The sequence below is a fragment of the Haliotis rubra genome, unplaced genomic scaffold (genome assembly GCF_003918875.1).
Source record: "Haliotis rubra isolate DU_JTF1 unplaced genomic scaffold, ASM391887v1 Scf60, whole genome shotgun sequence".
NCBI lineage: Eukaryota > Metazoa > Mollusca > Gastropoda > Lepetellida > Haliotidae > Haliotis > Haliotis rubra.
The window spans coordinates 2,393,734-2,418,149 of NW_025767302.1; the positions used below are offsets into that span (position 1 = coordinate 2,393,734).

General features: G+C 39.1%; 1 protein-coding gene and 1 long non-coding RNA gene across 2 annotated transcripts in view; both read right to left on the minus strand.

Moving 5' to 3' along the window:
• LOC124255454 (focadhesin-like) overlaps positions 1–24,416 on the minus strand; it is a 531,258-nt gene that overhangs the window by 284,063 nt on the left and 222,779 nt on the right. The gene's annotated exons all lie outside the window — the stretch shown is intronic.
• Positions 602–15,692, minus strand: LOC124255418. The gene is made up of 3 exons (XR_006892685.1): positions 15,562–15,692; positions 11,747–11,752; positions 602–612 (listed from the first exon to the last, which is right to left on the minus strand). It is a non-coding gene; the product is annotated as an uncharacterized LOC124255418 (long non-coding RNA).

Consider the following 24,416-nt stretch of genomic DNA (forward strand, 5'->3'; position numbering starts at 1 on the left):
CTAACCTGGATCAGTAAGGGTCAGGGGGGTGAGGGATGCTGGGTTTAAGTGAGTCAGCAGTGGTACAGAAGATGACCTGGAACCTCGTGGTGATGACTGATGTATAATACAGTATATAGCCTGACACTATTGGGATCAGTTTTGGGTCAGTTCAGTCTATCTCAGCTGACACACTCCACCGAAGGCTCCAGCAAGAAGGGTACCAAGAACATCAGAAGCTGACCTGACTGAACACATCCATCAATCATCCCACCAGTTATCTGCACCATAATGACAAATTCTTGACAGAAATTTCACTTAGAATGAGACATGGGTCAAAACATAAGAGCAAACAATACAAACATTCAACATCTGGCCTCATCCATACCACACATATACAAGAGGGTGACACAAATTCGTTTCTGGGACAGATAGGGGGTAATTATGATTGACTATTGGAAACAAGGATGCACTATTATTAGCAATGCCAAAGAAATAGTTGAAAGAAGCTATGAATGAATGAGTTTAGTTTTACACCACTTTTAGCAATATTCCAGCAATATCTCAGTGGGGGACACCAGAAATGGACTTCACACATTGTACCCATGTGGGAAATTGAACCGGGTCTTTGGCCTGACAAGTGAACACTTTAACCACTAGGCTACTGAGAGAAGCTATGAATGAATGAGGAAAAGGCTGTTCGGATGTGCTACTACCTATGCCTGTGCCTGTGCCTGTGCACTGGCAACAGCTGGAGACAGTGGCCTTGAATTACTCCCTAATGCCCCTGACCTTCCAAACACAGACCCTTCTGACATCTGGCATTTCTAGTGGTCAGGAACAAGAAGGGAAAAGCATTGTACTATCTGTATTATGTCGTGCTTGAGAATATTTCGCTCATATGACGACGTGCATTCGTGTGTATGTGTGGCTGCTTGTACTAGCCCAGACTTAAGCTGGTTTTATAGTGCTAGCCCACTGAGATACCATGCCGCAGTGAAGCATGAATACCCCACTAAGACACATTATACTGACTCCGTGCCGACCAGTCCTTGTACCCATGAATGCTGAGCGCCAGGCAGGGACCAACGAGTACCATATTTTAACGTCTTTTGGTATGATGCGGTCGGGGATCGAACCCGCCACCTTCTGCTTTCCGGGCGAACGCTGTAACCACTACACCACGGAGGCGGTCACTATCTGTATTGAAGTCAAAGAAAATCAAACTGAAAATAACCTGTCTTAAAGTTTGATCAATGAATATTTTCTATATGGAGCCACAAACTTTGCAAAATGACCTTGTAGTGTGAAATATGGAGCCATGAGCAGAGTCATCAGCAGATGACCTTGGCCTTGACAGTGGTTACCTTTAAGCTCAGCTACAGACTGTCTGTATTTATTCTGGACAATGTCAAACAAACTAGTCTAGTGGCTGATACTGTGAACACAGATATTATGACAGTAAATCAGCTATGTGACATGTGACAGATAACAGTGAATGGTTCTGGTATACAAAGACAACACACACACAAGACACTGGTCCTTGATCAGGATTTTAATTCAGACCCTCACTGCAGTCCCAAGTATCTGTAAAACAAATGAGTGCTTGAGTGAGTATGGCTTTATGCTGCTTTTAGCAATTTTCTAGCAATATAACAGTGGGGAACACAAGAAATGGGCTTCACACATTGTACCCACGTAGGGAATCGAAGCCGGGTCTTCAGCATGATGTGATGAGTGGATGCTTAACCCAAAACGAACCCACGACCATGTAAAACAAATGAGAATATGTACAATTATATGACTGCTTGAAATACACTGTCAAACAGGATCTGAGAAACAATCTGGATTTTCTTGATGCATATCAATCTCAATCGAATATTTGAAAAAGAGAGTGCCATTCACTTTGGAAAAAGGGTACGAACAACTTGCCGTATATGTGGCGATATATACAGTAGTTATTGATTGAAAATATTCGTCATAAAAACTTGAATTTAGTTGTATTCCAGGCACCCATGTGAAAGTAAATAATTAAAGTAACAATATATACACCAATTTTTTTCTCAGAGGATTGATTCGGGTTTTGTCTTATTTTTGTACATCACTCATTTGTACCATAAAAACGTGAGCCATGTTGATTCAGGCATTAAATATTTCTGTGACTATCACACTAAGTCTGGAATTAATCAAGTAAAATGTACATATTCCCAACAATCCGTACTCCCAATGTTCAGACTGTTTATATTCAATTTGACATAACTTGTACAATACTTCAACAAAAATAAGAAATTCAAAATTAATTTTCACAAATAAATACACACAACTCCCAAACACTCCCACTTTCAACTCCAACAACACACTCCATCAAATGGGCATCATCTATAAATCATGTCAAAACATCACAGAAAAGAACAAACAGGTCTCAATGGACAGTATCCTACTTATCTGCCAGCAAACCAAATACAGCAGTTCTTGTTTGGGAATTGCCTCACCAAACAAAAAGACACAATCAATACACTTTAAAAGATACTTGTCAAAACTATTATGTTGAGAAATAACAATCTGTTTCAAATGACTTACAGAGTAACCAAAAACACTCAATATCTACAACATCCTTCACGGGATGCACAAAATTGTTCTAAAGGTCACGTGAGAAATTCTGAGCAATTCCGAGCAAACCCCCGCAGCTCTCACAATCACAGTGTCCAATGGAAGAGGAAGAATGTTCAAAATTTGAGTCTGGTAATTGGGTGAGAAAGCAGGACTATCATTTATACTTAATCAAGGGCCATGAAAACCCTTTAGGCTCCCTCAGATTGCTCCATCAATGGAGCTTCTGTATCTTTCTTCTCAGGCAAGGCACGGCAGAGGTTTACTGATTGGCTGACACGTTCGGAGTAATCCGGGACGCATCATGTCACCAGTGTATTAGATTCTTACTCAACTGCTACAGGGCTGTGGAGACATTTATTCATTGGAGGCAGATGTACTAATAACAGACAGTTTGTCCAAATGATTCCAGTCTACGTCAATGAAGTGCAAAAAGCTGAGAGGCCCAGAAAGTCCTTTATAATTTCCAAAATATTGAATAATATATATTTTTTACATGCATAGTCAGTAAGAATTAGATGATGCAATTTCAGTCCTGGAATCAGATGAAGGAAGTGGTATCTTGCATGTAAACCCCTTCTCAAGGCCAAGCTGTAAATTAATAGTGCTGAACAGTAAATGAAGGGTATCCGACTCTGTGCTGTAGAAGTGAACGCCTTGATGCTTGGGCGGAGATTCTTGGTGATGCAGGCTCACAGTATCAAACACAGCATCACTTAACAATCTTTAGAGATGGATTTAGACCTGACGTACTGTAACTCTGATAAATATATGACTTGTATACACTGCTAAACTGACTGACTGAGTTTAGTTTTACGCCGCTTTTGCAATATTCCAGCAATATCACGGCAGGGGACACCAGAAATGGGCTTAACACATTGTGCCCATGTGGGGAATCGAACCCGGGTCTTCCGCGTGACGAGCCAACGCTTTAACCACTAGGCTACCCCACCGCCCCCTATACACTGCTAAAGCTGGGAATTAAAAAAAGAAGAATTCACAGTATAAATTCACAGTCAATGAATGTAACATACATCTCTCAAACTGTATTGCATCAGACAGTATTCCAGAAATATCATAGCAGGGAACACCACAAGTGGGATTCACAAACTCTACCTGAGACTTACTCCTCGCCTCTGAAAAGAACATATTTAAAAAAAAACACTCTTTCTAAATTATGTTCATAAAATATAATAAAAAGGAGTACAGATATTTTGTCTTTAATGATTCTAACCAATTCTAACCTGGATCTTCACAGCTCATGGTGTAGATTGGAGTATAAACCTCAACAGAGTGTCGGCCAAACTGAATGTTACAACAAACAGCTTGAATAAGCATCCCACTCAAAAGAAAGAGAACTACTTCAGAAAGTCACAATGCGACATGTCATTATACATTTACATGTAGTTCCAGACTTACCATTTGACATGATAAACCTGACGGGAGATATCTAAATATTTATTGAACCTGTGGTGTTTGTAAGTGTCTGTTGTCATTACTCCAGGAATATGAACGTCGCCCATCAGCCTGCACATCACCTTAATAGTCTTGCAACATGTATGTCTGTGTGAAAATGTCAATCATATGTTTATGAATGTTAGTTTTAAAGTGATGTGAATGGCCTCCCTTCAAATGGAAAACCTGTACATCATGTAACCTTCACTTTTACAAATCTATAAACTGATAAAAACGCTTTTTTCAATGCATGTCAATAATAAAACCAATCTCAAATGATATAGCGGTAACCATATTTGTGATTATAAAACCAATACTTGTGGCACATATGAGGATGACTGTCAAATGATCCAATCTATCAATCAGTTTGAACAGACAGTGATTTTTCCATCATGCAAAGAACATGAGGATATTCAAAGTGTCAAAGCTATTGGCAGATTTTATTAAGAGTTAAATGCAGTGGAATAAACTTTTCTCTCATTGTCATTGTGCTTTGAAGGCAGCCATTTCAAGGCTCAAACCAGTTATGCATGTCTTACTGAAATGCTTCTAAAACGTCTACACGCGTTTAAGTCATCATAGAAGATATAAACATTATTGTCTGCATTTTTTCAAAGAAAAACAAGAAAGTAATTACAGGCAATCCATATCCTACAAACACAAAGTGAGTGAGTGAGTGAGTGAGTGAGTGAGTGAGTGAGTGAGTGAGTGAGTGCAATGTGTGTGCAATATTCTTGGGTCAGCATTTCTTAATCATTACAGTGTTCTGTAACAAGCAGTTGTCAATAAGGTGACATAATCCCCCGCGACAATTTATCAAATCAAACTTAAAAAGTAATGAAAGTGAAGGTCGAAGGTTAAGATGAAGATAAATGTCAACAAAAACATGACCAGTCAACCTCTCTTGGTATCTTGATCTGTAGCTGTCAAACACACAAATATTTTCAAGACTCACTTTGACCTTGACATGAATGTCATGGTGTATGAAACATGCAAAAAATAGTAATAAAGAAGTGTCATATTACTTCATTCCATCCGCTTATGATGCACTCCTCCACCAAACCCAACATATTGTATAAACATCTCACCTATTGTATAAACACCTCCTTCATTGTAACTACTCCTGTATTTGTACATCTCTGGCTTCCATTCACTACCCTTTGTGTACTCACTGGCTTCATCAGCTTACTGCTTAACCAATTATGGCAATTATGTTGTTTTCTTTGTCAATTATGTTGTCTCATTGTTATATTCAGTATATATATATATATACATCTCCTCCACTTCATGTATCACTTTTGCTTGACACCGGTTCAAGAATCTGTATCGAAACGTCGCACTCACGAAATAAAGAAGTTGTTATCCATAAAAAATTGTTCTATATTGTACGTCTCAACTTCTAAAATGCCACTCAAATAAACAAAGAAAGAAACTTCTTATCAAAAACATTCAAGAGAAGTCTTGAAAGCTTAACATGCTGAAATCTTCAAAGTGTCACTGTGACCATGAAAATTATGTGAAGGTCACCGAAATCAACAGGGCCTTGCACCTCCTCCAGATGAAGCTTGGTGACAAATATGAAGAAAATCCAGTGAATGGTCCTTGAGATATCTCTCTGACAAGCTTAACATACAGGTTAACATGCTGAAATCTTTAAAGTGTTGCCGTGACCTTGAAAATTACGTGAAGGTCACCAAAATCAAGTGGGCTCCCCGCCTTCCCTAGATGAAGCTTGGTGTCAAATATGAAGAAAAGCCAGTGAATGGTTCTTGAGATATCTCGCTCACAAGGGTAAAACGTAAAGTCCCCTTGTCACCTTGAAATTAAGGTCAAGGTCACCAAACCTGACTGGGACCTTTCACATACTGTGATGAACCTAGGTACCAAGTATGAAAAGAATCTAGTCGATGGTTCTTAAGTGAGTGAGTGGATGACTGTGAAGTGTGTGCAATATTCTAGGGTCAGCATTTCTTAATCATCACAGTGTCCTGTAATCATCTAGTCTGTTCAGACAAATCAGTGGTTGTATACATGAGCATCCACCCACATCATCAGGGCAGGATGACAGAACCATGTACCTTTTGCCAACCTCCTGATCCTCATTTCAGTCAACTTTAAGTTAGGGAGCATCCCTATTTAGACCCAGAATCCTGTCTAAGACTGACTGAGTTTAGTTTTACGCCACTTTTAGCAATATTCCAGCAACATCACGGTGGGGACACCTGAAATGGGCTTCACACATTGTACCCATGTGGGGATTCGAACCCGGGTCTTCAGCATGATGAGCGGACGCTTTAACCACTAGGCTACCCCACCGCCCCTCCTGTCTAAGACCATTAGTACAAGTGTCATATTACTAAACAGTCACTAAAGTTATAATTACCCGTGAAGGTTTGGTTTAGAATATTGATCTTCAGTAACCCATGCTTGTCGTAAAAAGGCGACTAACAGGATCGGGTGGTCAGGCTTGCTGACTTGGTTGGCACATGTCATCGGTTCCCAATTGCGCAGATCAATGCTCATGCTGTTGATGACTGGATTGTCTGGTCCAGATTATTTACAGACCGCCACCATATAGCTGGAATATTGCTGAGTGCGGCATACAACTAAACTCACTCACTCACTCACTAAAGTTAGGAAATGTCATTCATACATCTTGTGTACTTGAAAGTCAACATAGAAAATGAAAAATGAATATATTTCAAAAACTGCCTTTGAAAGCAAAAACAAATAATGAAATTGAAAATGCCAGTCATTTAAAGGGATAAGGTGTGTAGAGTGCAAATATTTAGAAATGGTTTATCTAAAAAAAGAAAGCATCTAATGTTTGCTTGCATTTTTTTAGTTTAAAGTAAAGGCCACATTTTATTGTTCCTTGTTTTACTGCAAACATAATTAATACAAACATTCTACTGAAGAGTTCAGCCTGTTTCCAAACCCATACTGCCGTTTTCTTTCACATGACTTCATGACCTATACTGGGGAACTGAACACAAATTCCCCCTAATCAGTAGCCATCGTGTAGATGGAATTTCAAATTCTATATTATTAATTCACAGAAATTCTAAATGTTATGCATTGCTCTGGGCCTCCAGAGAGAGCCCATGCCATCACCGCCTCTTGGCACCTGCCCCAGTAGCCTTGAAAGCAAAGTGAAAAACTCAAATATTTTACAATTTCTAAAATGCAAACAACACCACTCAAGGATTTGGTTGATATTTCATCAAATTTCAAAAGATATTGGAAAATGTTTTTTAATATCTGTGTCAAGGAAAGTGGTGAATAAAAACACTGAAACCATATTTCACCCTAAAGTGTGCTGGCATTATCTCAGTAAAAGAGTGGTTTTGTAAACACATTCCTTTTAGCCAAATACATAAGAGATATTTGCTTATCAAACTGCATAAAGGTTCACAAAACAGATGCTGGCATTATTGCTAGTATTTAGGGCACATACATTTGAATAAACATGGTGACTTGAGGATTTTGTACTTGTAAGAAAAGAGTAAAAAGATTAAAACCAAAATAGAAACAAACAGAACTGTCAATGAGGACACGAGCATTTTGAAAAAACATAACAATGTCATTTTGGCCTGTGTGAAGGTTAGTTTATTATTACATAGCTAGGATATTTTGAATAAATAATACCCTTTCAAAATTTCTATATCATATCATTAAGTGAGTGAGTGTTTTACACTTTAGCAGGAATGAGACCTTGCAATGGGAGGCCAAGAGACAGTTGGTGCTTAAGCATAGTTTGAAATTAAAGTACTTCAAAGGTAAACAAGCATATCTCATGAAGAAACACCAAATATTGTGAGCAGCAATGTACTATAAAGCACCTTCCAGGGCAACCAGCCTGGTTACATAGAACAACAGTAATGTGTTACAAAGGACAACAGTAATGAGCGAGTAAGTGAGTGGGTGAGTGAGTTTAGTTTTAGGCCGCACTCAGCAATATTCCAGCTATATGGCGGCGGTCTGTAAATAATCGAGTCTGGACCAGACAATCCAGTGATCAACAGCATGAGCATCGATCTGCGCAAGTGGGAACCGATGACATGCGTCAACCAAGTCAGCGAGACTGACCACCCGATCCCGATAGTCGCCTCCTACGACAAGCATGGGTTACTGAAGGCCAATATTCTAACCCGGATCTTTATGGGTGACAACAGTAGTGTGTCACAGAGAACAACAGTAATCTCTCACAAAGAACAACAGTAATGTGTTTCAGAGAACAATATTAATGTGTCACAGAGAACAACAGTAATGTGACACAAAGAACAGTAATGAGTCACAAAGAACAACAGTAATGTGTTACAAAAAAAGTAATTTGTTAAAGTGAGGGAGTGTGGTTTTACGCCGGTTTTAGCAATATTCCAGCAATATCACGGCGGGGGACACCGGAAATGGGCTTCACACTTTGTACCCATGTGGGGAATGGAACCCGGGTCTTCAGCGTGACGAGAGGACGCTCTAACCATCAGGCTACCCCACCGCCCCTAATTTGTTAAAGAGAACAACGGTAATGTGTTACAAAGAACACATTAATGTGTCACAGAGGAAATCAATATGAACATGCCAAGAGTTTATACAGCTATCCAGAGAAATTTGATATAATCAAATAAGATAGGCATGACAGGGCCAAGTCAACCTTCATCTCACATTTGCATTGGCATCATAATTAAGCACTGTCTTACATGTCAACACCTATTGTCCTGGTATATATCCACAGACCTTGACTCAGAGCCACAGAGACCATATACAGTAGGGATATAGATAGCCTTGCTCCAAGGCTCTACTGAGTGCTAAGCCCATGGATGGAAAAGTAATTCTATCCTTTAAAGAGGTAAGTCTAGATAAGCAGACAGACTTAGGACCCCAATCTGTTATTTATATATTTTTTTAGAAATTATCATTTAAACTATTAATTATCACATTAGAGACTTGTGCAAGTCTAGGATATAACCTACATCATCAGTAAGTGAAAAGACTTTGAACAGTTTACAAAACATATAGATGAAAAATTCTAGTTTGAAACAAACATTTGTTTTATGTATTCATTAACAATGAACATTTCCTAGAAGATAAATATACTGTCATACACTTGTCTCATCATATTGTTGGTATGCGCATATTATTTCTGTATTTCATTTTTCAGTTGCAAGTGAACGAGTGAACAAGTTGGGTTTTACGCCACTTTTAACAATATTCCAGCAATATCACGACAGGAGACACCAGAAGTGGGCTTCACACATTGTACCCATGGGGAATCGAACCCAGGTCTTCAGCGTGGTGAGCGAACGCTTTAACCACTAGGCTACCCCCGCCCCCTTGGATAACCTAAAGTATAAATGTATGTCCCATTACGTTTGACACAATGTGAGTGCACAGGAATACCCAGTCTTGACTATCCTCAAAAACAAATCCTGTACAGTGTATAGGGAAAACAGGTGTTTACAAAAAGGGTAAGCATGCCCAGTGCCTTACTAGTGGCACATGCAATTCACAAAATTTGCCAAAAACTGGAAGTATTTTTGGAATGAAGCACCACAGCATGCCTGTACACTTTAGAAAGCGTCACAGTCATGTACTTTTCCTTACTGTGAAGAATCTCATCTAAATCTTCTAATGGAGCCTCGTCTCCCCAACAAACTTGTATATATTTGCAGGTAGGCAACTCAAATGCACAAGACAATCAATACCAGACAATTAATATTTCAAATATTTCCAATTTTCTTATCGCAAACAAGATCCCTAATGAGAAGCCAGTCTGGAGTGCAACATACATACAGACAGAGAAACGTGACACGGCATCACTTCAAATATACTGTACTGGATGTATTTACCACCCACCACCCATGCACCGTTGAAGCCTTTGAACTTTTTCTATCTTTGGCTTGTATTATTAGGTTTCCAATTCATTATATTTGTCATCTGTGAAGATCCGAGTTAGAATTGGTCTTCAAGAACCCATGCTTGTCGTAAGAAGCAACTAATGGGATCTGGGTGTCAGGTTTGCTGACTTGGTTCACCCATGTCATCGTATCCCAATTGTGTAGACTGATGCTCAAGCTGTTGATCACTGGATTGTCTGGTCCAGACTCGATTATTTACAGACTGCCATTATGTAGCTGGAATATTGATGAGCATGGTGTTAAACAACAAATCAACCGACCATTATATTTGTCTTTGATTTCAGAACATGCAGTAATGATCCAGAACAACGAACCATGCTTACACCATAGCAAGTTGTAGGTAAATTTGGTTCAACACCTCTTTAACAGAATCACAGTTTGGGGATATCAGCTTGATGGCAAGGAGAGCTTAAAGTTATCCAGGTCTTGGCATTTATCAGTTTTGAGAAACCCATGAGAATGGACATAAAGGCAAGAATTTATGGATGTCACTGGTGGTGTGGGGTGGGGGCCTAGTGGTTAAACCGTTCGCTCATCACCCGAAAACCCAGGTACAATTCCCCACATGGGTACAAAGTGTGAAGCTCATCTCTGTTGTCCGCTGCACTAGAATATTGCTAAAAGCGCCGTAAAAACATATCTCACTCACAATGCAGAAAGCAGGACAAACTTGGATCATCCCCAGGTTTTGGGTATGCACGGGATACAACTCTGTACTAGAGTAAGTATCACAATTACTGCACAAAAACCAATGTCACATAAAGCTATGAATAGCTTTGTTCCTATATAAACTTTAGGCTGAGTGTTTTTCCTAAGAGCCAATATTATCACTGGTGAAACTGATTAAGGTCGTAACAATCTTTTACTATTTCATGACATCAAAGGATATCAAAAACAAAACTGGGAGAAGCTTTGTTAAATTCTGAAATAAAAAGCAGATCTTATTTCCCTACATCCATTAGATCACAGCTGCTAATGGGTGTATACTGAAACTACGTTTCATTGACATCATCTCTGCCGGCCAGCTGGCAGACATGTACAAATGCTTACATCAACCTACAGACATGTGAGCAGGTGCGGTACATTAAATATTCTATCCTTTGTCTGGGGAGTTGGAGGATGGGTCAGAGATCTCTATTCACTCAAAGTGTACAAAGAAGAATTTTGTCATGTCCCTCCATTGCTAGACAACAAAGCCACAGTGGTTGGTTTGGTTAGTTGGTTGGTTTGTTGTTTAACGCCGCACTCAGCAATATTCCAGCTACAGTATATGGTGGCAGTCTGTAAATAACTGTCAACCACATAATCTAGTGATCAACAGCATGAGCATCAATCTATGCAGCTGGGATACAATTACATGTGTCAACCAAGTGAGTGATTCTGTTAGTTGCTTCTAACAACAAGCATGGGTTGCTGAAGACAGATTCTGACCCAGATCCTTATGGGTTAAGCCTACAGTGATTCTTGATCTGAGTGATTTTATTTTTACGCCACACTCAGCAATATTCCAGCTATATGGCGGTGGTCTGTAAATAACCGAGTCTTGACCAGACAATGCAGGGATCAACAGTTCTTAACCTGAAAACTTATCAAATATTATAAATAGCGTAACACTTTTCATGCCTCTCAAAATATAATCCTTTTTTTCAACTCTGTACTGATTCAGGAAAGACTGTCTTCAATGTCCAGTCTAACTAAAATTTTTATTCAGACAAAATGGCTGAAACAATGCTGATGTGATGTAAAACTTCAACTCACTCACTCACTCTTAATGCTCAATGTACAGGATGCTGAATGACGTACACACGAGTTGTGCCATTGTGTGTTGGTTGTTTAATGCCACACACTGCAATATCCCAGGCATCTGAAGCATGCGTGGAAACAACTGAGTCAAGACCAGACAAGCCGGTGATTGACATCACAAACAACAATCCACACCACTGGGTTTTGATGACAGCTCATGTCACCTAATCTGACCTCCTGATTAGTAAGTCACCTCTTATGGCCTCTCCTTTCTGAGGATGATCTGGTGTCCCCAGCTGTGATATTACTGGAATATTGCTAAAAGCGGCATAAAACCATTCTCACTCACTCCTGAGGATGAATATTCATACCTGGGCTTCCAATTAGAATTAGAGAATCATTGAAGGTTCTTGGTGAGACAGGACAATGTTAAGATTACTTGCCCACCCCACATACTGCTTAAAGAAACAATGGAGCAATTCTACCCATGCTTTGCTGGATGGGGACACAAAGAATGAACCTCACAAATAGTACCCGAAGGGAAGAAAAGGGCATGTCAGTAACTCCACTCAGAGGCATTCTGAACTTGGAACACAAAGATATGTGGATGAACGTCTTTATTACAATTAGAGTGAGTGAGAGAGTGAGTAATGAGTGAGTGAGTGAGGTGAGTGTGAGTGAGAGTGAGTGAGTGAGTGAGTGAGTGAGTGAGTGAGTGAGTGAGTGAGAGAGAGAGAGAGAGTGAGTAATGAGTGAGTGAGTGAGTGAGTGAGTGAGGTTTTACACCACTTTTAGCAATACAATATTCCGGCAATTTCACAATGGGGGACACCAGAAATGGACTTCACACATTGTACACATGTGGGAAATCGAACCCGGGTCTTCAGCATGACGAACGGACATTTTAACCACTAGGCTACCCCACCGCCACAATTACAATCAGAAACAAGATTTAGGGGTAGGTTCTAACACAGTAATGAAGCAAGCAGCAACTTGACTAATAATACCTACGCTGAAAGAACCTACGCTGAAATGTCGATCCTAGACAAAGAAGTTATTCATCCACACAGCTTATCCTCATATGTGATTATCATTTGTCTAGCATCCTCTGTGACCCGCTCATCAAGACACCCACAACTGGCCTGCCCAACAACACAGATTACTATAAATACGGTAAATGATTAGCCGAGTGAGTTCACCTGGCTGTAATCACCCTCACCAGACGGCAGCTGGTTCCTACGTCAATCACACACTGATCACACGCATGAGAAGGTGACGACTATCATACGGAATTATCAATATCCACTGCACAATCAGATCCCACTTTCAGACATAGCAGGGTCACACCAACTTGCATCAACTCAACATCCACATCTCTTTAAACATTTTTTCGTAAAGGCCTTTTAGTGCCTTAAGCTTGTCCAATACCTTTGAAGTGCTTTTAATTGCTCTCAGAAGAACCTGATCAGTTCATATGTGATTTTCTTCTCTTCCATTGTACAGATGATATGGAATCATTCAACTAGAGCTGGAAGCATCTCCACCTGCTTCCAACAAAACCACGGAATCCATAAATACATAAACAGATGCTTTCACAGAACAATACTTTCAATCTGTTTTAAGGAATATAGGATACAGCACATTGCATCCAGTAAATCCATGTCAGTAAATCCTTTTCACATTGACTCAACTTTTTGGGAACTTTTCTATAAACCTTGTGTACAATCCATCCTCCTGTTCTTTAATCAGTGTTGGTGCAGCTCCCTTTCACTCGGTAATAAAAACAAACTAAACAAGATTATAAAACAAGGACAGAAAATTAGTAATCACATCTTTAAGAGAATACATGAACTTCATGGAGGAAAGACTCTAAATTTAGCTACAGAGATCATTACAGATCCCTCATGTTTTACATGAATGTTGTGAACTTTTCCCCTCTCGCCGTCAGTATAATGTATCTACGTGCAAATCCAAGCGTTATAGAATGTCTTTTGTACCATTATCAATTTCTTTGTTGAATAACCGTTAATGCTCTCCCTTATCATGCTTTTGTACATTTGTATGTAATTATGATCAGGTTTTTATGTATTTATTTGATGTAAATGTATTTATGCTCACTCAGATGTAAGACAGATTCCCTCACGGGCAAAAAAGAATATTCTTATCTTATCTTATAAAGCTCGGAACAAATTTCAGTTGCATGACAGTGTCTGGGACACAGGGAGCCTGGCTGAAGGAAGTCCCTAGCTTATTACTTCTAAATGGATCAGTCTTAGAGATTTGGTTGACTGACATTGGTAAACTGTTTGCACTATCAACCACTAGGTATCTTGGTCCAGGCTGTAATTTACCGTTCTATGCAGCATGTCAGACGAAAATGACCGTTACTCATTCTCCACGCTGAGATGTAAGCATCTTATTTCATAAGCATTCACTGGAATCTGCTTTGGATAATTGGGAACAGTTATTCTCGGGAGATGTTTCATAAAGATTAGTGTTGGGAATCGGAAATCAAATTCACTTGTGGTGAACGATTATCAATTATAATTGAAATATATACATTTTTAATGTAATCACCAATTTTAAGGGTTTTTCCCAGGTTTTTTCTCATTAATGTCTTTTTTATAAGTAATACTGTCATGCAACGAAAGTAAGACACTGGAATTGTAATTAAACAATAAAAGTGGTTAAAATTTTACAATGCACATAGCATTACGCTGTTGACAGCATGTTTGTTCGTGAATATTCATTAAATTAAATGGTTAGTATACTTAATTCAAGGGTGTTACAAAATTTCAATTAATCAAAAATATATTTTTTTACAATCGATAATCATTTTTAATCATTCTTTCAATTGATTTTCGAAAAAAAAATTATCATCATAACACCACTAATAAAGATACATACCAAAGGCAAATGAAACAGAAACATTGCTTCACAAATATCGTAAAACAATCTCTGCATGTCAAGCTTTGTGCAAGCACAACAATGCAAAGGCTTAGCCAGAAATATTGAAGTATAATCATGGCATTTTTATAACAGGAATATTGTGTTAACTGTTCAGATAACTTTTTTATAACATCATGCATATTTGTCAGAATTATTTTTAACTGGCATTAACATACTGGACAGTGGTCATGATTTTTTGGTAAATATTGAATATTGTGTTAATTGTTCAAATACAGGCTTTAGATTTCAGCATGCATATTTGTTCAAATTATTTTTTACTGGCATTAACATTAGGTTTGATGTTTCCAAAAAGTAGTAGCGCCAAGCTTGTGACAACATGTGCTTCTCCAAAGGAAGGATTGATTGTTCTGAAGCAAGATCAGTGTGGCTTTTCTGGTTTTAGGAATCGTGATATATCCATGGTGATATTTAATGCTACAAAATGAAATAAAATCAAACTTTGTGATGTCAAACATGGCAAAAGAACGGGGTATTGATGCTTGACTTTTGATACTAATTGTAATTCCATTTTCTTCCAGAAGGAACAAATTCATCATCTCAAATGACAACTGACCAATGTCATGGAATGTTTATTTCAAGAATTGTTTAATCTTTATGAGATGAATTCTTTGGGCATAACTAAATGAAGATTGAATTACATTATCAAATGGATTTAATAGGTCACTTTGATTCGATTAATAGCAAAAACACAAAAACAGGGCATATTTTATTCATCATAAGACAATTAACATTGAGAGTGTTTGATGCTGCTTCCAGCAATGTTTTGGTATTAATATGGCATCAGGCACCAGAAATGGGTTTCGCAAATTGTACCCATGTCAAGAATCAAACCCAGTATACAGGGCTCGATTTAAGCATTTAGAATTTGCACTGGAGCAACCTGAACCTGCTAAATGCAACCTCTTATGTATATCAACTTGCACCCGGTGCATGTTTATATTTTGTGTTCAAAGAACACAGACTTTAGCTGGAAAACAGAATGAGAAACTGACTTGGAACAGTGACTCTGATTATTGTAGGAACAGTGACACTGATTATTGTAGGAACAGTGACACTGATTATTATTGGAACAGGGACTGAAGGACCTACTGTTCATGAAAGTTTAGGAAGTAAGATAACTACAGATTTCTTTTGTTATAATACTGTTCTAAACCATCTTTTCCAATACTCAAGCATTACATAAGATTTTATATTAAGCAGCAGGTGCACCAGAAATGGGTTTCGCAAATTGTTAGGGGTGACTATTGAGGGGGAAACAATTATTGTGATAGCGATAGTCTATTGCAACATACCATTGCGATAGCGATAGTCTATTGCGGCCAACTTTTTTTCTCCTTGAATTGTCTCATTTCCCAAATTGAAGTCATTTCCCAAATGAATGTAGCCTATAGTTTATATGAAATAAAATAAAGATGAAGTAGTTTCAGTCTCTTTAATGACTGACAAGAAGCTTGAAACCCAGATCAAGTTTGTTTAAGAGGTAACAGGGGCAGATAACTCTAAATCAAAGTGAACGAATCTGGTACTTCCACTTCCTGCTGGTACATGTATCAATGGAAGTCAATTACTAAACTATCGATAGTCATGCATACTATCGATGCATCGACAGTTATTAGTTTCTACCATCGATTAATTGCTATCGGAGACTCAACAGTTGCAATCCATCAACAGTTCGATGCATCGTTACAGCCATGTGAGGAATCAAACCCAGTACCATCAGCATGACCAAAGAGTTCACACACTATGAGATGCCTACTACCCTAACAGTTACCACACAAGCGACAGTACTTAATATTTGTCAGCAGGTATTTTAGTCACAGGTGTAGTAGGTCAGAGATTGATACCAACCATGTTTTACTTTCTGTCATGACCTTTATGATGCACAGATGCACACATGCATGTACACACAGACATGTGCACACACACACACTATGTTTAAGAAGTTACATAATTAGTCTGGTCAAACGATCAGTGTAAACACTAATTTCATTCTCAGCTGCCTGTGTGGTGGTAAAAGGTTAACCAGTCCCGTTGAGGTCTCATCCTACCTGGTACCATTCAGTACTAGATGAAGAGAGGCATATCTTGAACAAAGTCACTTCCTTAAGTGAGGTGAGGTGAGGTGAAATTGGGTTTTACATCGTGCTTGAGAATATTTCGCTCATATGACAACGTGCATGCGTGTGTATGTGTATATGCGGCTGCTTGTACTAGCCCAGACTTAAGCTGGTTTTATAGTGCTAGCCCACTGAGATACCATACCGCAGTGAAGCATGAATACCCCTTAAGGAGTGCACTACATGCTCCAGCATTAGGCAAGACCAAAGTCCTGGAGACTCTCAGAATGCCTTCCAACTACTCTCTGTGACCAAAATTACTAATCATAAACTGATTTGAGACCTGTGCTCTCCTCATGTAACACCTGTACCACTACAACAGACATAACTTGTGCTGACAAATAATAAGCTGGATCCTTCAAACCAGGTTTAGAATGCATCCCTTCTGATATTCATGGGAAAAGCAAACACCTCTTTATCTCTTAGAAGTCTAGGCCTCACTGGCATGGAGATAAACAGCACAAACTGTGAGTGAGTGAGTGAAGTTTTAAGTCAATTTTAGCAATATTCCAGCAATAAGGCAGCGGGAGACACCATAAATGACACATATTGTACCCATGTTAGGAATCAAACCTTGGCCTTCGGCGTGATGAGCAAACACACCAGTTAAAAATATGCAAGATACATAATGCATACCATTTACAAGCCATCTTTAATTCCACAATATCATATTAGTGAACAGCAACAGATTTATTTCTTGACATGCACCATAGCAATACACATATCATATTCCACATAAGTACCCTGTTTGAATAAAAGCCCACAGACAAGCTTCCAGACTAATTTATAATATTTAAAAACACCCCTATAATATGACTGAAAATTTAATCAGCTCTTTCTATTTTCTTGTCTGTATATTATATATTTTTAAAGAATACAGCAGTGCAGAAACAAAAGAAACCTTGTAACTATTTCATTTCATCTGCATCTGATATTTGTTCACTGAGGTTTGATCTTGAAAGACAAACGTAATTTGTGCATAGTTTTATTTGACACATCTTCTTTCTACTGACTGACTGAGTTTGGATTTACACCGCTTTTAGCAATATTCCAGCAACATCACGGCGGGGAACACCAGAAATGGGCTTCACACATTGTACCCTTGTGGGGATTCGAACCCGGGTCTTCGGCGTGACGAGCCAACGCTTTAACCACTAGGCTACCCCACCGCCCCTCTTCTTTCTAAAGTCCCCTGGGTGCATATTATAATGACTACAGTAGTCCTGAAATGATATTATTTGAATAATATGTTGGACCTTGACCTTTAATTTCATGTTTCACAATTTTATTTGTCAATACCACAATACCAAGGAGGCAAAAAATGTTTAATACTGTTGGTATGAAGGAGTTGATATGTGATTAAAATAAAATAGACTTTCTTGAATAAAAGTTATGAACAAGAATGAAATTTTATATACAAGCATATTTTCAATCAATAACAAAACTAAAATATAACTTTGGCAAAATATACAAAAGGTCATCCATTAAGTGGGGCGTTGGGGTAGCCTAGTGGTTAAAGCATCCGCTCGTCACGCCAAAGACCTGGGTTCAATTCCCCACATGGGTACATTGGGTGAAGCCCATTTCTGGTGTCCCCCCGCCATGATATTGCTTGAATATTGCTGGAATATTGCTAAAAGTGGCGTAAAACCATACTCACTCATTCATTAAGTGAAACAACTATGTAAACTCTATGAAAGTGTAAATGAATGTGCTAATCAGAGTTCTCAGTTAATTTTCTAGACACAGAGAAGCATATACCATGATTAATTAAGTCTTACATAATCCTGGTTTATGCTGAAGGTCATTTCACTAAATGGTCACTGTGGACAACAACATAAACATAAGGATACATGGAAAGTGCTGTGAAGGTGTGACTGCAAGATGGCATTAATGACTCTCTCTATCACCATATATGGTCACCTATCCCAAGAGTACAGATGTCTGATCACATAACATGTCAAATTCACACCATGCTTCCATGTCGGATGCAATTCCTCAGGTTGACTTGTGTAACATGTTCCTTTTTTATCCAGGTGAAAAATTGACTTGCCTTTGCAAGTGTTTGTACCAGGTTCAATCAGCACAGCAGAACAAGCTCACCTGTTGATAGTGGTTAATTTCTGGTTTGAAAACATATGCTTATGACAGAGTCAGGATTATTCAGCTGCCTCTCATTTTAACAGATGAGGTGAGGTGAAATTGGGTTTAACGTCGTGCTTGAGAATATTTCGCTCATATGACGATGTGCATGCATGTGTATGTGTATGTGTATGTGTATGTGCGGCTGCTTGTACTAGCCCAGACTGAAGCTGGTTTTATAGTGCAAGCCCACTGAGATACCATGCCGCAGTCAAGCATGAATACCCCACTCAGACACATTATACTGACTCCGAGCCAACCAGTCCTTGTTGTACCCATTAATGCCGAGCGCCAGGCAAGGACCAACAAGTACCATATTTTAACGTCTTTTGGTATGACGCGGCCGGGGATCGAACCCGCAACCTTCTGCTCTCTGGGCGGACGCTCTAACCACTACACCACTGAGGCGGTCTCATTTTAACCGATTTCTGACCATCAACCAAGTTGGCCATAGTTTCCCATCAAACGACAACCATAAAGACAAGTTTTTATGAATCCTTTGATGTCATCCCCACATGTACTGTTTTAACATGGAATGTGCTTCAGGCATCAAAGAATACCATGTTTTGGCACTTAATCTCTGCTACTTAACCACACAAACCGTTCTAAAGAGATTTGTAATGACTACAACAAAACCTTCAGAGCAGAAACAAAGTTATTCTTTGAATCCATGACTGTACTCAGAAATAAAACAATGCTGCCTTTCCTGATACATCCATGTGAATGAAAATATAAGATCTACTGCATTTGAGCATTTGCAAAAGTTGATCATCAAACTAAGCAAGATACAGAATAATTGTTCCCAACAAATTGTCTTTGCAGAATTTATATTTGAACTCCAAGTCCATTGAGAGTAGTTTTCTTTTAAACCTGTGTCACAGATTTCATGGTGAGAAGATGCAGGTGTCCAGTCTGTATTGTTACTTGTCAAGGGATGTAGAAGTTGTCAGGTTGACCACCTTTCGTCCTTGGTATATATCAGAACAGACAGAAGAAGAACTCTATGGTTTTTCAATTCAAAAGCTGTATCATGCTGAGCATGACCTTCTCGGCTTTGATAAGTTGATCAGAAAACGTTTCAAGAAGCTCAAGGTATTCATTAGTGGAAGACTGTTCAGTAAGATTCAACTTATTTTGTAGTTAGTAAGTTCTTAAAGTATTTCTTTATCAAAAACTGTCAAACATTGGAATATATAGTTCAAGAAGAAACTTAGCCTTGTAAGTTCACAAGACTTACATACTATAATTTCTTATGGATGTGGAACAAGTACTGTCGCTCTTATTTAAACCTTCCACACACTATTGCTGACACACTTTGGTTAATCTTAATCCATTCACTCACCCTAACAGTCATTTAATTACGATTTACACTGAGTAATGCTTGTATCGCTTGACGTTAGTAGAATACATAATGCCCATTCTCGTAGCAACTTCCTAATGAAGAGTGGTGGTCAAGTACGTGAAGAACTATTGCCAATAGGTTTGAGTTAGTTTCATGGACAACATTACCATTTTCCACTGTCTGTTTCAGATAAATCTGTCAGTGACAACTGCAATGTGTGTGCATAAAACACTGATGAAGTTTTTAGCCAGTGTAGCTTAGTATTTGAGGAAACATCAAAGAAAAATATTAGTTATGGTCATTATGATCATTCTGATCATTCTGAGATCAACTTCCATGTCTGGTGTCATGGCTCATTTAACTTTATTACTTTTCTGCTTTCATTTGTTGAAGAGGATGACCGAGAGTGATTGTTCTCTGATGCTGCTGTTTTACAAGAACTGGTAATTAATTTCAAAACTGAGCTGAGTTGATTTATTCCATTAAAAAAACATCAGCCATTCAAGTTTGATGCAGCGGACAAAGCTGATACTGGCTTAAGGCACTAATGGCGTATATCTTGTGAAAGAGTCTATCATTTGACTATCATTTTCTGTGGGTTCTGTCAAAAAAAAATTAAAAAGAAATGGAATAGAACATCCAACAAAAAGAGGCCTTTTCATGCAAAAACTGACCAAATTGGACATCAGAGGTTGACGGATTGTCATAGCACAATCTGATGGCATCGATTGTTGTTCATGTATGCCAACATCGGTTTGTCTGGTTCAGACTGGATTAAACCAGCTCAACTGGAATATTGCTCATGTTTCTGTCCTAGAATAATAATCAGCCTCCATTATCCTGTGAAACAGATTCCATTGCGAATAAAAGCAAAAATGGAGGTGAAAAATCACATTCATCTAACTATAAAAAACAAACATATTTTTTTAGAAATAAAGATCAATGGAAAACCGGCCAATCTCACAGTGAAAATCAAAACCATGCAGATATTTAATTGGAAAAGGAGAAAAAGAATTGTACACCTGGAAATTGCAATTGTCGTTAACACTGAATACTTTCACGTCTTGATTGCCTAACCCATTTTTTTCCAATTTGAGTTTTATCCTCAAAGTAAAGACAGATATCAGGTTGTTCAACTTGCGACCATTTCTTTGCTACACTGCTTGCAATTACTCACCACTGAAGGAAAATGGGAAGCTTCTCTGTGGATTGTTAGGATCTCAGTTAAAATATTGTCAAAATATAAACATTTGTCCATATACTAAGGTGAGGTGAAATGGGGTTTAACGTCATACTTGAGAATATGTTGCTAATATGATGACGTGCATGCGTGTGTATGTGTGGCTGCTTGTACTAGTCCAGACTTAAGCTGGTTTTATAGTGCTCACTCAGCGCTAGTCTAACTCTCTGTCAACACAAGTGTGCCAGAACCTCTTTGAGGTATAAGATGGATCCACATAATTCCTTATGGCATAGAAGGTAACATAGTGATGAAAGTTAGGTAAGCATATCCTATATGTCCTAGTAACACCTTCCATAGGTGAGCATTTGGGCATGCTAAGCTAGCCAGGCTACCCCACATGAGGTGTCGGATCGAGTCCACCTGTGAGGTGACAGGTTATACCGACGTCGTGCTGGAGAATATTTTGCTCATATGGCGGCGTGCATGCGTGTGTATGTGTATGTGTGGCTGCTTGTACTAGCCCAGACTGATGCTGGTTTTATAGTGCTAGCCCACTGAGATACCATGCCGCAGTGAAGCATGACCGGACACATTAGTACCACTCTGAGCCGACCAGTCCTTGTTGTACCCGTTTATGCCGAGCGCCAGGCAGGGACCAACAAGTACCATATTTTAACGTGCTGTTTGGGGAGAAACTGGGTTAACATCCATTCTTCGACATCCATACATGAGCTGTCTTGAGATCTTCCTCAATCTTGAGGATATGGGGAGCTAGGGAGCTGTGCATTGAACCAAACTGTTCCCAGCTCATATCAACATTAGTGTCTGACTGACTGACTGAGTTTGGTTTTATGCCGCTTTTAGCAATATTCCAGCAACATCACGGTGGGGGACACCAGAAATGGGCTTCACACATTGTACCCAAGTGGGGATTCAAACCCGGGTCTTCGGCGTGACGAGCCAACGCTTTAACCATTCGGCTACCCCACCGCCCCATTATTGTCTGAGGGTTGACTAGCATGCTCAATGACAGCAAACCAATTGATGTACGTACAGATCATTAACAAATTCTTGTGACAGTTTCAAGATTCTTGTCCCATGCCATTTCAACCATCATCTTAGAAGACCGATTTTACTACTTTGTGGCAATCTTCATTGATGGTAGGATGTATCAGCAAAGGACAATCATTGTCCTATATGCAGTCGTGCTGTTGAAATCATAAGTTGTGAGGTATGCATGCATTCAGCGACAGATCAATGTTCCTTCTCCCACTGTCAGTGTACAACAGAAAGAGGTCTAACCGTCACTTCACAACCTGCCCACTCAAAAGTGGTTTGGCTTCTACCCTGTAAGGCAGTGAGTGAGTGAGTTTAGTTTTACGCGCTTTTAGCAATATTCCACCAATATTACGGAGGGGGACATGATATGAGCTACACACATTGTACCCATGTGGGGAATCGAACCTGGGTCTTTGGCGTGACGAGCGAAAGCTTTAACCACTTGGCTACCCCACCGCCCCTGTAAGGCAGTGATGCAGGTGTAAGGTGATGTAATCCCTGGCGTCTATCTCTAACTGTATCAATGTTAGGCTTAAAACAACAATACATTTCTGAATTAACTACTTCCAAGAGCAGTTCTGTTTTTATTCTGTCTCAACTGCTATATCTGCTATATGCTTGTCTGTTCTTGACTTCATGATGATCTCAAGAAGTTACATTGTGAACAGACGAGACCAAAAGGATTTTTTACTTTTACATCAGGGCAGGAATCAAGTGATGTTTTCCACCTATGTGCAGTCGTATTTGCATTAACCAAAGGATAAATTTTTCCTCATCAAATATGTGGGGCAGTTAAAATGACATCTGTTGAAAATAGTGGGATGACAGCTGAAACAAAAACTGGCTTATGACGTAATTGAGGTAAAACATTCACAAGAATTATATATTTTGATGAGCATTAGGGTTTAAATGCTTTTGCGCATCACATCAATTTTTGATAGGAATTATTGTTTGATATTCAACTGCTACATGCTTTGAGTGCAATAAAAACACAAATCAGCTGTTACAGGGGAAATAAAAGAGAGCATGTTATTCCATATTTCCCTACAGTAATTCTGTTATCTGCTTCATTAAGGAGCTGGATGACACTACTGTTACCACGCTGAGTCATGCTTGTGTTCAGCTAGCTTTGTGTTCATGCAGATGCAAGTCAGTAAATAACAAGCAGGTTAACATAACCGGTTTACAGCTATAGCTTCCTTGTTCCTTTGGTGATGTGCAGCCATGATGCCATGGTCTACAGAGATTGAGTGAGAGGGTGAATGATTGAATATGTAGATGAGTTAGAATGAGTTAGTGAGTGAGTGAGTGAGTGAGGAAGGGAGGGAACGAGAAACTGGGGGGAGGAAAGGAGGAGTTTTGTTTAACACCATATTCAGCACTATTCCTGCGATATGACAGAGGTCTGTAAATAAGTCTGGATCAGACAATCCTGTGATTGGCATCATGAACATCAATCTATACAAATGGGATACCATGACATGCATCAATCAAGTCTCATCACCCGATCTTGTAAGTGACCTATCACAAGGGTTAATGATAACCAGGATTTTATGGGTCGTGTGTGTGAGTGTGAGTGAGTGAGTGAGTGAGTGAGTGAGTGAGTGTGAGTGAGTGAGTGAGTGAGTGAGTGAGTGAGTGAGTGAGTGAGTGAGTGAGTGAGTGCCTCTGCCCCATATGGTTAGCATCTCAAAATGACATGTTGTTTACAAGAGACAAGACACTTTTCACATCTACAAGAATACCTCTACAATGAGCACAGTGGATTGTATAATTTCTACTGTACCATGTCCATGTGATAATGAATTACTATTAAATAGTGATGATACCATCTGTGTCTATCCTGCCCCACCAAAGGAACCATCATAAACACATGCAATGGCTAGTCAATTGTTCAC